This window comes from Pleurodeles waltl, chromosome 3_1 (genome assembly GCF_031143425.1).
Source record: "Pleurodeles waltl isolate 20211129_DDA chromosome 3_1, aPleWal1.hap1.20221129, whole genome shotgun sequence".
NCBI classification, from domain to species: domain Eukaryota; kingdom Metazoa; phylum Chordata; class Amphibia; order Caudata; family Salamandridae; genus Pleurodeles; species Pleurodeles waltl.
The window spans coordinates 1,655,192,248-1,655,208,668 of record NC_090440.1 but is presented as its reverse complement, the minus strand read 5'-3'; the positions used below and the strand labels follow the sequence as shown (position 1 = coordinate 1,655,208,668).

At 45.5% G+C, this 16,421-nt stretch overlaps 1 protein-coding gene across 4 annotated transcripts in view; it reads left to right on the top strand.

Moving 5' to 3' along the window:
* Window positions 1-5,225: 5,225 nt before the first annotated feature.
* Window positions 5,226-16,421, top strand: part of GPR155 (G protein-coupled receptor 155) — a 363,043-nt gene continuing 351,847 nt past the window's right edge. For all 4 annotated transcript variants that reach the window (XM_069225375.1, XM_069225377.1, XM_069225374.1 and 1 more), the window contains exon 1: window positions 5,226-5,499. The gene's annotated coding sequence lies outside the window, so the exon portion shown is untranslated. The remainder of the gene's footprint in view (window positions 5,500-16,421) is intronic.

Sequence of the window (16,421 nt, the reverse complement as noted above, 5' to 3'; positions counted from 1 at the left end):
GTAGGTATCACTCTAATATTTCCTACCAGGGCAGTCACCACAAAAGATCTCCGGCAAAGAGCCCCCTCAGGGGGAGCCCGTCAGACATTGCAGTGCCGGTCTGATGACGAGCACCCCGAAGATGAAGCATGACATCCGAAAGGATGTGTGAGGGCTCTTGCTCCTAAACCTGTAGGTTCCCTTGTTTTCTGTTTGGAACAGTGTACTCTTTATTGTGTGATTGATACCTTGGGAGACTGTACACTGGACCATTAATCCTCCCTGTCCCTCTTTTGATGTTGATAACAGGTTGCTAGACAAGAAGAGGGGCAGGGAGGTGCCCAAACTTGGGTCTGGTGTAAGGGCAGAGACACAATGGAGCTGGTTTGAGGACATGGATTTAGATTATCAGGAGGATAGCCCAGAGGAAGGGGAAATAGTGTAGGGGAAGAGTGAGAAGGAGGAAGGTCGAGGGGTGGGAGTGAGGGGGTGCAGCTAATGTTTCTTGTAGGAGTGTTATGCACGGAAAAACAAGCCAATGGCAAGGGACCAAGGAGAGGACGGCAGCACAGATACTGGCAAGGGGGCAGGCTTCAGCGCAGGCGCTGAACTTGACACAAGGTAAGAAAAAGTGGGGCTGGAATTGGGAGGACAAAGAGGTTGATGTTGGATGTTGGGGGAGCTTGGATGAGATACGGCTCATGAAGGACAAATACGTCAAGGACACAGGTGTGGGGCCGGAGAACGCAGGCCAAAGTGAGACTTTGCGGGTAAAAGATTCAGAAGATCTGGTGGATGGAAAGAGAAAGGACTTTGATATAGTAGAGGGACAGGGGATGGAAAAGGCAGGAAAGGGCGTACGCAAAAAAAGTATTAGGTACAGAAAGCAAGGAATTAAAGGTTAAAAAACTCCCATACATGGGGGTCATGAAACCTTTAGGAGCACATTTAATGCTGACCATTAAAAAGAAGACCTGGAAAGGGAAGAATGTGGAAATATTAAAGTTGTTACATAGGGAACTGAGGGCAAAATAAGGTTGTAAGGAGGAGATATATGAACTGGCAAAGTGCCCACTGGTGCCAGTAACTATAAAAAATTGGACATCGGCCTTCATGATATACGCTAGCGTGTATTGTGAAAAATATCCTTAGAGGAGCACGGCTCTGCTCAAGTACATAGATATCATTAGAAAGGCTCAACTCTCATTTGCAGGGATTGTATGGGCGCAGTACGACGAGGAATTTAGGGCAAGGATGGCAGTGGATCCGGAAGCAAAATGGGGAGAAATAGATACAGATTTGTGGCAGCAGACGATGGGCAAAGTTTAGTAAGATGTTTTTTTACAGCCAGTGGGCTGCCAATACAGTACAAGCCCTTTCAGCAACGTCTCACCCAGGGACAGGTGGCTTCAGGAACTAAAAACCAAGGAGGGGTCCTGGGAGCATGCTGGGATTTTAATAAAGGACTTTGCCCACGGAGTACTGTAGATTTTGCCATGAGTGCTCAAAGTGTGGAGAAAGGCACACATTGGTACAGTGATACAGCAACCAGGGAATAGCACAAGGTAGACAAGCGGAACAGTATAATATTGGATGACAGCAGCCAGCAGGTGCACAGGGATGGCAACAGGGAGCTCAAGGAAACTTCAGAGGGAAGGGGTCATGGTCTGGAGGGAAGGGCTCTTACACCAGATAATGTACACAGGCTAATTGAATGGTTGAGGCTATACCCTAAAAAAGGAGAAACTGCTCAGTTGGCAGAGGGTTTCACACAGGGTTTCAAGATGGGATACAAAGGTCCACGACAGAGGCGTTGGGCTGGGAATTTAAAACCTGCAAAGATACATTATCACGTTCTGAGGGCAAAACTAGCAAAAGAAGTGCCTGAAGGGAGGATGGGAAGCACAGATTTTTTGGGATGCATCCAGAGGAGTCGGGTTGGGCAGTTATTGACAGGGAAAATGGTGCACAGAAGAGTGGCCATCAGGGTGGAAAGGGGGAGGGTGCAGTATTGCCTTTTTGGAGCTCTTCACGCTAGTGGTGGAAGTATATTTCTGGAGTTCTTTCCTGCAGCACAAAAGAGTACTTTTTCATGTAGACAATTTATCGGTGGTACAGGTTGTTAACGGGCAATCAGCAAGGGACCTGTAGGTGCTGAAATTACGGAGATTTTTTTTTTATGCTAGCATGCCTGCAATGTGATATTATTTTCAAAAGCAAAACACATGCCCGGTGTGGGCAATGACATTGCGGATGCTCTGTCTCTTTCACAATGGGAGAGATTCCACGGATTTGCCATAGAAGCTGACAGGCAACTGACCCGCATGCCACACCAGTTTTGGAATGTAGGCAAGAAAGAATGCTGCAGCTGGTCGTAGGATCATTGGCACGGTCTACAAGGAAGGCTTATGAACAAGCTTAGAGCAAATTTATTGGGTCGGGCGTCAGGAGGGAAGTAGGCAAGGATAGAGCGGAAGATGTAGTTTAATTTATTCTAGGTCTCATAGGAAAAGGGCAGTGAAAGGTGACCATTGCAGGAAAACTAGCTGCCTTGGCTTTCATGGGCAAGCTGTTGTTGGGCTATGTGCCATTGGCAGGGGGACTGGGGGCACAAATATTGGAAGCTTGAATAAGAGAGCAAGGCCATTTTGGTCAGGCAAAGAGGCCCCTGACTTTGGATCTGTTAAAGAAAGTGTTGACAGAATTACCACAGATTTGTTTGTCAGAGCAGGAGAACATAATTTTTGTAACACTGATGGTGTGGATGTGTTTTGGAGCATTTAGAGTGTTGGGGTTGCTGGGATCCAATCAAGGGAAAGAGTTACGGTGGTAGGACGTCTTCATCCAGTCACAAGGGTGTGTCATTATTAGTGAGGTCTTCCAGGACAGATCAGAGGGTGCGGGCGCATGTGCTACTACCAAGGCAGGAGGATAGCGAGTCTTCTCTCTTCATTGGGATTGAGACTGCAGCAGTTGAATTCTGGGAAGGCAGGTTTAGTCTTTTTGCACATGAACGGCAAGCAGGTTACAGCCTTTCAGCTGTTAAGTATATTAAGGAAGGCATTGAGATGCTTGGGAATGGCAGCACAGGATTTCGGGACTCATTCCTTTAGAATAGGAGCAGCTACTGAGGCAGGGAGGCCTGAGTGGTCTCAGGAGAGAAAAAAAACAGCTGGGGAGGTGGTCTTCAGAGTACTTTCAGAGGTATGTGCGTTAGAACATAGGGAACATGAAGTTTTTAAAGGCATTACTTGGCGCTAACATTTGTTTCTTTGTAGGTTCAGTGCCAGGTCCTTTATCTGAAAAATTAAGCATGTGGATGGTGGGGCATTCATTCATCAGACAGGTGGTGCAAGAAGCCAGGAATTCAAACGTAGTTAATTTGGGGGTGAATGAAGCATCCGGTATGGTCGCATGGTATGGGAAAGTGGGCATGAAGTGGAAGGAATTGTTGCTGTTTTTGAATAAGTTGAAAAATGGTGCCTTGTGCCCAGATTTGTTGATTGGTCATTTGGGTGAAAATGACCTAGTACAGGAAAAAGGGCACTTGTGAAATTAATGAAACAGGACTTGGCAGAGATAAAAGATCAGTGGTCAGGTTGCTTTCCTGTATGGACTGAGTTTGTTCCTAGGTGAGTATGGAGGGGTACGTACAAGCCAGCAGTGATAGAGCTTGTGGAAAGCTCAAGAGGGAAGTGAGGCGTTTCTGTTGGGAGTGGGATATAGGGTACATAGCGCACACAGACATATTATATGAAACACCCAAATGTTTTCATGCGGATGGTGTGCCTTTGTCAAGATTTGGCACAGGGCTATACTTATTGGAGATAAGGGATTTTGTGGCAAGGACGTTAAAAGGGGTAGAGTAGGGGAATTGGGGGGAGGGGAGTGGGCCAGAAAAAAGGTCAAGGATGCCATTTTTCTGGTGGTGGATGCCCAGAAGGTTGGAAGGGCCTATACAGAAGGTCAGTGGAGTTGACAGAGGGGAACCCGGCCCTAAGAGAGGAGTTCAACTAACTCCAAACAGAAAAAGAGCAGGTATTAAGGTTATTTCCACAGGAAGTTGGCATTTAGGAATGTGCACGACTTTAAAGGTAAGCGGGGGAAGTTCTATGAGTAACAAAAGTTAATAGTTCATGGGGAGTTTACAAGGAAAAGGGAAGGGTGATATTTTAGGGGTGGGGGTAGGTGGTAGGCAGATGTTGATTGTATAGTGAGGTATGTAGTTTTGTAAGTCGGTATGCCAAGGGCTTTACTGTGATGTGCGCCTGTTTCGTCTTTTTGCACACACAATTTGTGGTCAGTGGTCTGTCTGGGCTCATTTCACCCAATTGAGAGCATTTGGTTAAGGCTGAAGGCACTGCAGGTTTCTCACAGTACATGTCAGTGGATCAAAAAGCTTTTCTAAATACATGCTCATCCAATCCTTGACCTCTCTCCACACCCAGGAATGATTGTGTGTCCAATTGTAATTGCGATTCTATGTGAAAGTGTGTGAAGGAGGTACACAACTGTCAAAATATTGACATGGAGAAAGTATAAGAAAATGATGTGCTTACAATTGAGAGAGGATGTGTATGACAGAATAATGAAATAAAGGAGACGCAAAGAAGTACATGCAGGAGAGAGAGAAAAAGGGCACAAGTATCTAGCATTGAGAAGCCGCAGACGAAAGTGGTGTGAAGGGAAGAACTGGAGTAATTGAAAATTCGAAGCCTATTACTTACTACATAGGCCTTAGTAATGTTTAATTCACAGCCTCGCATTTTCAGAATTGAAATATTTTGAAGTCTAATTATGCACACTGAAAACAATGTTACTCATTTATCTTACACAGCAAACAAGCACTGACAAAGCCACCGGGTCTGTCTTTTTTGTGGAATCTGTTCGTTCTTGTATATCTTTGAAAGCAACAACAGAAAGCTCATAGAGAGGCACCAAAATACTGACCTGTTGCCGCTATGAGATGCACAAGATTTTAGTTTATAAGCTTTAAGCCACACCATTTATTACACAAGCCACCCCTCTTGGATAGGATTCCTATTTATGCTTCTTAGGCAAAGCACCCTTCAGAGCCCACCCATCCCTACTTGCTTTTATCTCACGTGAAGCGCCGCTTGAGCTTGCGAATAAGATGCTGACCATATAAGATCCTACGTTCAGCTTGATAAAAATATGCTAGCCAAATGAGACGCTAACATTGCAGCCTCTTACTCTACTGCGACGTGACATTTGTTTTGGCGGAACTAGGACCGCCCATCGAGACCCTCCTCATTGGCCGACGCTAGTGCCGGTCTCGATGTGCCTGCGCCTGAAGCAGGAGCATTGCACAATTCACCCAGGACTTAAAACGAGAAAAGGAAGTCACTGGGGCTGGCGGAAGCCTGCTCGTCGGACGCCTTGTATAACAGTATGAAGCCTCAGGCACTCGCCGCCCATTCTGCAGGGACATCGCTCCCCTCTCCTCGCAAGTATTAAGAAAAAGGACACCTCCACGTGATCCAAGGAGACGCAGAGCAGGTAGGTTCCCCATGAGCTGCCAGGCCGCTGCAGAGCACACACATTCACACAGCTGCCATCAGGGCGTCTGTCACGCGCACGGCACACAGCAGCGTTCTTAGGCTGCCAGGCATTGCATACCGCATGCTTACAGATCTCCGCAACATCGTTATTTAAGACCATTACATACAACATTTCTGTTTACAGATTGTCACTTACTAATTCATTGTTTGTGTGAATTTATCGCTGACGTGGTAAACTTAGTTTGCACAAATCACAATCGTAGGCAAAATACTCCTGATGTATTTGGTAACCACATTGCTGACAGTATTCCCAGATGATTTTCATATTAGTTAGGAGATTTGTACGGAGGCTTATTGAATGCTTACCATTAACGCAACCTTCCAGTACTGGAGCCTAAAACATGCATGTCCTCGTAGCAGCAAGTTTTCAGTCTGCCTGTGTGTGACCTTTCTAATTTTCAGCATGGTTATGTGTGACATTTTAAGGTTGGGTGATAACGTAGCATGAGAATCGCAAAGAAGCTATGTACCTGTTATGAAATACATTTCCGAAATGTCCCCTTTTGTTCAGTCCTGTGTTTAGAAAATCCCTTTACACCCTTGCATCGTCTATGGTGTGTGTACGCTAGGTCACTACCCTACTTCCCTGATTGCACGGAACTCATGCCTAAAAAGCCAGGCCTGGCTAAACGTGTCAGTTACAAAAGGCACATCCACTTAGAACTTATATGATGGAATTACAACTCCACAAGTCTCTCCTCCCACCACTTGCGCACTTACACATATTGATTTATGGGAGCTGGTATTTGCATTGTGGTATGAGTAAAGGTTGAAGGTTTCCCATCCTCAGAAAAAACATATGCAAATTGTTTTAACTGACCTAAGTCGAAGTTTAAAGTCGCCAAACAAACACAAAACTAGCAGCCAACAGGTAAACTAGTGGGGCATCGCAGGGCATGATATGGGTGCACTGGCATAGCTGACATTTTATGGCCCTGATGTTGAGTAGCAGGGCTACAACAGGCAATATGAAACATCTTCCGTGATGGTTGTGGTACAGCCTCCTGGAAATATTGTATGGAATTGAATCGCAACATTTATATACTGCTTATTATATTCCATATGTGGGTTACTGAAGCCCCTGACTCCATGGGTGGCAGGTTGCACTGTCTAGGGTGTATGGTTGGAAGTGTGTGGTCTCTGTTTTGGTTCTGTGTGGGTAGTGTTTACTTGTCGTGCATGATGACCACTGAGGTGCACTTACTGTGTTATGAGTTTTTTGAGTTGCTGCTCTTTGTAGTGTGATGGATGAAGAAATGTGAGAGAGAGGTGCACCTCAGTTTATGCTTTACAGTAAGCTCACAGCTTTGAGCAGTTCTGCAGGTTCCTTTATGGTATTTCTTATGATCATAGTTCACTCAACTAGTTTCTTCAGTGTGTTGTCCATCCTGAGATATTTTGTTTAAAGTGTATGGGCCTGAGCAGGCACAGGTGGTGGGTGAAATAGCATAGAGAGTTTCACAATTCCCAAGGGAAGTACTCCATGCTGAGTACACACATTTGAAACACGTGTAATTATTTAATAGTAACATATTGAAAGATTTTCGCATTAATCGCATGCCGTACAATGGATGTAACAATGAGATGTGTAAATAGACCACATTAACAACAGCTTTGGCAATAGGTCTTGGCGATACAAGAGCTAATGGTGTTGTCAATGACAGTGTCTTTTAGCCATGTGCTATGGAGTGGAGTGGATGTAAGTGGTGTGGAGTGGAATTATGCAGGTTGGGTTGGAATTGTTTGTTGTGGAATTGTGTGGTGAGGAATTGTGTGATGTTGAGTGGAGTTATGTGTAGTGGAATTATGTGGCAAGGTGTACACTGGAAATATGTGGATAGTAATGATGTGGTATTGATTGAGTGTGCTGGAATTATGTGGAGTGGTATTTATGTGGCTGTTGTGGGCTTCCCTTAAAGGAACCATCATGTATGCATATCCCATCTATGACTCCAGTGGTGTCTATGGTAACGGGGAAACGGGAAGGGAGTTATGGAAGGCAGAGAAATGGAGCTGTGAGGTGCCCGTATCAGCTGTGCCTTGTTGGTGAAATGAGTCTAAAAGCCATCTGAAATCCAGTGTTCATTATCCCAATAGTGTCCTGGAGTGTAATTGGGTGGAGTGGTATTGTGTCTTGTGGAAAGGCATGTAGTGGACTGAATTTATGTGGTTTGGTGTTAAATTTTATGGCATGATGTGGAATTCTGTGGTGTGAATTGGATGTATGCGGTGTGTAGAGGAATTGTGTCCTAATAATACATTTGGGTGGTATTCACGGTATATAAAACTGCATTTTAAAAAATTGACAGAAAACGGAATGAGCGAACTGAAAAAACGTGCACTGTATGGAGTGCTACTAGACAAATAAAAAAAGAAGTCCCGAAAACATTTCCTAAAATGGCCGCTGTGTATCAATAGTAGTACTTGGTCCTTGCTCTTGGGGGGAGCTTAAGACGGGAAGAGGCATGACATATGCATGCCATGGACAAATGGGGAGAACAAATAATGGAGAGATGAGGGAGTCCGCAAATGGCAAGCCTATGGGCAACCTGAAGCCTACAAAGTACAAACAGTTCTCTTTTTGAGACAGCGCATGTGCGCCGTCTAGAGCTAAGACCTAAAATGGGATGCCATCTTTTAGTTTTATTTAGCAGCGGTGGTAGCATTTGTACAAGAAACGGTGTGCATAGCACCAAGACGACAGAACGTTGAGTCAAAAAGCATCAAGACAATCATGGGCTTTAAGGGGTGAGGTTAACAAGATACAGCATACATTTATCATTTGCACATATTTACATCCTGCAAGCAATGATGAGAATAAATGCATCATTGTGCAGGGGATATGTGGTCAGGAAGAGGGTCAAGCAGAGGTATCTCACTGCTGCCATTATGAAAAGGCGGTCTGCTCTTGCCCAGTTGAGGGTGTACAGTTTGGGGCCCTTCGGCCACAGCTTTTCTCTAAAACGTAACTTTGTTTGACCTCAGAATAGGTGAAGCATAAATCTGATTTAAGAAGGAGTCAGAGAACTTCATTACTCAGTTTGGGGCTTTATTCATTACACAGTTTGGGGCTTTATTCAGTTTGGGGCTTTATTCATTACACAGTTTGGGGCCCTTCGGCCACAACTTTTCTCTAAAACGTAACTTTGTTTGACCTCAGAATAGGTGAAGCATAAATCTGATTTAAGAAGGAGTCAGAGAACTTCATTACTCCTAATGTCCACACCAAGTGCTGCTGTCCCCACAGTAAGCTGGTCGGTATTTTGGAATCCAAGAAGTTGATTATAGCCTTAGAACCCACCGTAGCGGGCTCTACCGGCTATTAAAGGCCCGCTCCCGCTGTTAAAGGCCCAAGGCGAGGGCCTTTAACAAGGGAGAGGGCCTTTAATAGCCGGTAGAGCCAGCTACAGTGGGTTCTAAGGCTATTAGAACATTCTGCCATTAGAGGGCAGAATGTTCTCATAAATATAACAAAGGCTTCACGGAACCGGAGGGGATTAAAATCCCCTCAGGCTCAGTGAGGCTTTGTTCACAGCTGTTGCTGTGAACAAAGAAGATTGGAATGTTGGCGCTCCGGGCTTTTACAGGCCAGCAAAAGCCTGGAGCACTCCATTGTCTCCAATGAAGCGCAAACATTCCAATGTTCTAATATTATGGAAACAATAGTCCTGTGAATCTGGTACTAACACTTGCTATTTTAGCGAGCACTGTCTGCACAGACAGCAAAAGGGTTCAATAAGAAACTCTGCCCTTTTCCATTACACACTGCAAGTGGTATGACCCGCCACAGTGAGAAGACAAACACTGTGTCAAGCTGCAGTGCGTGTCACTAGGATTGGTTTAACACTAGGCAGAGCGCCACAACCCAGCTTCGGGTTTGGTTTTATGAGCATCAGTGCAATTATTCAAGTTTTGGCATCGGCACAACATCCTGTGATCTTAGGCAAGTTACTGAAACTCACTGTTCCTACAAAGACAAATGTGCCCTTGTGTAAAGTAACTTTTGATCACGTAAAAAGCTCTTTCGACGTCGGCACAACATCCAGTGATCTTGGGCAAATCACTTAATCTATCTGTTCCTACAAAACGAACATGTCCTTGTGTAAAGTAACTGGCGCTCACGTAAAGCGCTCTAATAATGCATTATGTGCTGTTTGCGCTGTATGAAACTGCATTTAAAAAAGAGAGATACGAAGGACTTAGTGAGTGAACTTAAAACACAAGCACTGTATAGAGTGCTTCAAAGCACATAACAAAAGTAGTCCTGATTGGACACATGTATGAATATTAGTACTTGGTCACTGCTCTTGGGGAGGGCTAGAAACGGGAAGAGGCATGATGCATGCATTTCATGGGCAAATGGGGAAAAGGAATAATGGAGCAACAAGGGAGCCAGCAAATGGCAAGCCAATGGGTGGGCTGACACCCACAACGTACATACAACAGGTCTCTTTTTGAGACAGCACATGTGCACCGTCTAGAGCTGGGACCACAATAATTGGCAAAGCCAGTAGGTCTCACCTTTGTGACCTATTGGCTTTGCCAATGTATTAGCCATGTTCCACAGCATCTCTGATGCTATACAGCATGACGTGCTGCACAGCATCTCTGATGCATGAGCAGCATGGCTAAAAACAGGAAACAAAAAAGCCTATGTTATAGTTTGTATCACTTTGTAGGCTCACACACCAAGCATGAGCATGCCTACAAATGACACAGGCGTTTTTTTCCCTCATTCTTGTTAACAATCTGAATTGGATAGATAAACAGAAAAAAAGTAGCAGGGGGGGGGGAAGCATTTAGTGCGGGGAAAAGAGCACAGGTTGGGTAAGCAACATTGACTTTGGAATCACAGGATGCTGGTAAGCAGCACGGAGGGCAGGTGAAAGCAGCACATAGGCATTGGTGAGGAGAACAACTCAGAGGGTGTGGGTGGGATGGTGTAACAGGGAAAGCGCAGGAAGCGAAGCAAATTGGCATTGTGGGGCTGGCAGGTAAAGCCCACGGGTGAGAAGACAGTAGAGGCAAGCACATCCTGGTGGAGGGCGAGCAGAGCAACATGAGCACGGAAGAGGGGCAGAAGTATGAGGGAGAGAAACATATGCACTCTTGTGCAGTGCCTAAACAAAAACAGAGAAATAGCGGTGTGAGGAAATAACTAATGGCTTCATGCTCCAGATGAGGGGCAGACGCAAGATGAGAAAGTAAGGCCCACCCAAGCTGACCAATAAGAAGCACCCAAATGAGTGACAATAAAGGCAGCCAATGGTAATCAATGGACGGGCGCTAACGTCATTGGCAATGCCAAATGGTCATACTTCAGACAGAACGGGAGCATCTGGATACAATCTGAAAATGCAGAGCTGCAATGAAAGGCAAACATTCTTTCTGGCCCTGAAAAGATCATTGTCCATAATAAAATTTGAAACAATTGTGTATGCCAATAACAGTTTGCTGCTTCAATGTGTATCACCCTTAAATAGTCTATTACACATATAAAATAGTCTATTACGCATATAAAAGTTAAATGACCAGCTTTAAACCTTGTGCTTTTTGTGAAAATGATATGAGTATCCCAAACCTATTCAATGACAGCCATTTCCAACCTTCTGAAGTCCGGGCACCCTTTAACTTTTTCAGGGCTTTACATATTTAAAATAAGGATTAAATATCTATTAAAACAACTTACTTAAATCACAGTGTATAAGTTAAATAAATGTAAAAGCATATAAAGAGAACATGTCGAAACAGCAATTACATTTGATGCTCTAGTGGCGTAGGTGATTTATGATGCTCCTGGTCTGACAACCTCAGAAGGCAACATTGATCACGGCCACCAAATATTGTGAAGAGGAGAAAACACCAAGATCCAGCCAGGCAGCAGAAAGCCCCAGTACAGGAATTTATTCAAATAAAAGTCATAAAAAGGATTACTGCCACCAATATAAGTGTGCCTTGCTTGTGAGGTGCTTGAACAGCAAACCGGTAGTGATAGAAAGTGTCCCTCATACACACAATGGCATTGTGGAAGTCAGACGATACAGTCTGTATTGAGGATGTTTCCTGAGGTGCTGCTGTAAGGAGAGTAGCTCAGAAGGTTAATGCACCTGCTTCAAAGTACAGCGTGCAAAATGCAAATCAGATATGTATTTTATGTTGCTAGCTCGTTGCGTTACTGCTTTTATCACACAAATCCTTTTGATCATTGAATCCTCAGATGAGGTCATGAGGGTTTGGAGGCACGCACTAAGAGTGTTGCACCAGGCACTACTAATACTAAAGCTGGCCCTGTGCACAGTACGAAAGTGAATAAGAGCAAAGTTGCCCGTCTTTCTCTTCTCCTTTTAATACCAGGGGCATTTGGTACTCTTTAAAAGTGATTGGGCGAGTGACATGCCCCACCGCTTCCCAAAAAAACAACATAAAAAACCCCTCCCTCCAATACCCTAAGGTAAACGACCCCTACCTCTGAAAGCCCAAAATAAAATACCCCCTCCCTTCAAAAGCCCAAATAAAGTCGTAACCATTAACTACAAAATAGAACGCAATCGCTACACTTACATGCTTGACACATATAAAATTAAATGGTACCCACTGGCTGTGCGTCCTCCTTGGTGTTCTTCTTCTGTCTGATGCATGAAAAGCTCCCTTAACCAATCCAGATGCTGCTCTCATGCTGTTAACCAACATGAGAGAAGTGCCTGGATAGGATGGAGCAGGATGCCTAGGGGCGTTCCTTCATGCCCTGAAGGCCTGTGCTTGGGCTCCACCTAGCTGTCTAAGACAGCTGGGTGGAGAGCTTCAAAGTGCGCATGTCACTATGTCTGGCGCAAGGCAGCCGGCCAAAGTGATATGTGCACTTAGGAGCATCCAGTCAGCCCTGCTTCAGTCCTCTATGCTGTCAATCAGCCGTAGAGGACACGCCTCGCATGTCTTTGGGCTCAGGGCTGCTGCAGTGCGCACATTTGTGAAAATAAAATGGCAGTGAAATCTTTTCATTGCCATTTTATTTTTTCCTGCACAGCTCGCAGCATTTGGGAGGGGGTGTGGGAATGCTTCCCCACCCTTGAGAAGAAGCGGCCACTGTTTAATATGTCAAACTCTCAGCTCAGGATCAGGTTACACACAATAATGTGACTGGCTAAAACACTTTTTTCTGTCAGACAGCAAAGCAAGAGCTGGGTGCCAGGAGCCCATCTGAAGCTATGTAAGTATGGGTGACAAAACTGCCCCAGCCAGCTGGCCTTGATCGAAATAGCACATCATTATGAGAAACTCAGCACATTTACCAGCACAGCACAGCACTCTCCCCAATTAGTCAATCAATCAAAAATTTGTTGAGCACGCTACTCACCCGGTAGTGTCTCAACATGCTGGGGGGGGGGTGCTACTGCTCGAAGAACCAGGTCTTGAGGCGCTTTCTGAAGGACAGGAGGTCCGGGGTCTTTCGTAGGTTGGTGGGGAGGGAGTTCCAGGCTTTGGCAGCGAGGTGGGAGAAGGACCTGCCACCGGATGTGGTGTGGTGAATAAGAGGGACTGTTGCGAGGGCGAGGTTGGCAGAGCGGAGTTGGCGTGTCGGGATGTGAAAGTTAAGTCGATCGTTGAGGTAGGCCGGTCCGGTGTCATGGAGGGGCTTGTCAGCGTGGATTAGGATTTTGAAGATGATCCTTTGGTTGACGGGTAGCCAGTGTAAGGTTCTGAGGTGGGCGGAGATGTGTTTGTGGCGAGGGAGGTTGAGGATGAGACGTGCTGAGGCGTTCTGGATGCAGTTGAGTTTTCTCTGGAGCTTGGCTGGGGTTCCCGCGTAGAGGGCGTTGCCATAGTCCAGTCTGCTGCTAACGAGGGAGTGGGTGACCTGGTTTCTACGGGAATCCACTTGAAGGTCTTGCGGAGCATACGAAGGATGTTTAAGCATGCGGATGAGATGGCGTTGACTTGCTGGGTCATGGAGAGGGAGGAATTGAGTAAGAAGCCGAAGTTGCATGCATGGGTGGTGTGTGTCGGGGGTGGCCCCAGGGTGGGCGGCCACCAGGAGTCGTCCCATGCAGACCTGTTGGGTCTGAATAGGATGATCTCGATTTTTTCTGAGTTCAGCTTGAGGTGGCTTGCTGTCATCCAGGTAGCGATGGCGAGAAGTCCGGTGTGGAGGTTGCTCTTTGCGGTAGCGGGGTTCATCGTAAGGGAGTGGATAAGCTGGATGTCGTCAGCTTAGGAAATGATGTTAAGGCCGTGGCACCGTTTTAAAGCAATTTATAGCTTTTAAGGTGATAATACCAAGTATACTCTGCACCATCAAAACTCAGAGAGCGCCATACACAATTAATATGTAGATTTGCTGGCATTTATTAAAATAACACATTTTTAACATGTAAGGTATTAGATCGGGCATATCGTTCACCCACATATGTGCCTTGGTTCAAGCTTTATGTGGCTTAAGGAAAGACCGTTGCCCCTTGACTAAGCATGCCACTCTGCACCAAGACAGAAAATGGTCATGAGGTCGATGCTGCTCGGTCTTCCACAGGCTGACCTGTAGAGAAATATGTGCTAAGCCCAAGCACCTGGAACACAAGCTATGCCACCCCTTGTTTCTGTAAAGAGACAGTGCGGGGCAGAGATGAGGTAAATGCCCTGTACGCAGGAGTAAGAGGGCAGTGGTAGGGGCACTCAGCAAGTCGCAAAATCCCGATTCTGGCTACAAAGGTAGCTATAAGTAACCCACTCACCTTCACTACTCACTTTGAAATACCACTGAAAGACCAGTGCGTTATGTTATGGTATGCAGGACAACAGAGTGGAGTGAATTTGTAAATGGGGGGGCGAAGCACAAGTGATCTTGACGAGCAAGGAGGAGAGAGAGAACACAAAGTAGAGCCAAGGGGTGCGTGGGGGGGGAATAAAAATAGTACCTCAGTTACCACTGGTCAGGAAAAGGACAGCAGTTAAGCTGAAACAATCAGTACTTTGTACATGTTCCAGCTGAAAGAAGAAGTGAAGTCAGCACACCCAATTACAAGCCAACAAATAAGAGTGACAGTGAAGCAAACAAATGCTAAGCAATAGGCAAGCTGCATTCCCCTTGTTTGTATACAATATTTTTTGCAAGCAAGAGCGCATACAGTGCATTCGCTGTCGCAGGGGAGACCAAAAAATTGGCCCATATTGAAGGGAGGGGAACCATCTGTATAGCCTGCCTCTCTTTTCTAAAATACCTCATCCCAGTGTCACTTATGAGAAGCTGCCAAGAGAAGAGTGGGTAGGGACAATATGAACGGATTGGGAGTGACGGGGGAGCACATAGGGACAGGAAGAAAGGAGAGGAGGGAGATACAGGAGGACGGCTGGCAGGGGAGATAGGGAGTGCACAGGGGAAGGAGGGTGGGAGGGAGATGTTGGGCAGGGGAAATGGAGAGCATGCAGGGGAAGGAGGGCAAGAGGGTGACAAGCGGGAAAACGAGCGCACAGCCAAAAGAGAAGATCAAATTGGGGAAAAAGGGGCAGATGGCAGCAAAGAGAAACAAGAAGCGTAGATTGGAAGGATGAGCTATATGAACTAAAAGAAGTTGGGGAAAGAAGAGCACAGGAGCACTCCGTCCATGAAGAGAAATAGTGAGACACATGGGAGGAAACCAGGAGATGACAGTGAGAGCAAAAGTTGTGTAGTAGTCCCTTATTCAGTACAATGCTTGCACTGATTAGAGATGTCACTATACACCGTAACAGCCAATAGCATAGTGTGAGAGAAAAATACTCCTCTGGCCTGAGACAGGCTGAGATTGACAGTCTCAAGCCAGTGACTAAAAGAGGTTGGTCAGAAGACCAAATGGTTGAAGCCCAGAGCTATTGGCAAAGCAAATAGGCCTGCCTTGAATGTGCTAATGGAATCAAACACAGGTCTTCTTAATGCTGTTTGCATGCTTTGCCACAAAAAGACAAATCTATTACCTTCGTCATTTCTTGTTGACCTTGTAGCGCACTTTATTAGCTGGCATTTGATTTTGAATGTGGTGGAGGGTATCCCATGTCTTTGACAGGGTGCATCAACTTTTTCACTTTCTTCCCATTTTGTCTCAGTTGATGTACATACTTAAGGGAGATGTATGTTTGCAGGAAGCACAGACTAGACTGTCATTGGCTTAGGTGAAGACTCTAATGCTGTTGACATGACAGACGTGCATGTGGGTGTGCACCCAGGAGATGCACATATACAAATATGCCAGCTTATTTATGAAACAGCTTTCTTGGAAACACAAACTCAAAGACACCAGATTGGGAAGTACTGGAGGTGCACTAGAGAGTTTGAAGGTTCTGAAAATCAGTTGGAAAACATTATCCTGTTGATGAAAGTGGCTGCATGTTTAATTTTACAGTGCTGGGACTAGGTAATCTAAGCCATTCCACTTTAAACTGTTTTACACAGTTGTATACCATTGACATCTGTACTGCTATTGTATCACTGCTCATACTTGATGCACACCTGTCAAACTTGTAATAATTCCACTCTCGCCCTTACTCAATGGTTGCATGTGGGACTTGCTGATTCTTGGGTACCGGCACTTATTTTTGCTCAAAAGACTGATCCAGAGAGAGAAAAATGCACAGCAGGAAAAGGAGAGAGAGAGAGATAGGAAGGGAAAGGTGGGCGAGAGGAGGGGTGAAAAGGAACCTACAAGACTGAAATCAAAGGGCAGGGAGTGTCTGGTGTTGGATTAAAGAGGCATGAGCTGGAATCAAGACTACAAAGCCTTGGTATTTGGCACCCAGACTTTTGATAGCAACGGCCAAAGCTGCTAATCAAAACTGTGGGCCCTGCCTCTTATTCTTTTACAGACTGAGCAGCTCTGTCAAACACCTTTCGTA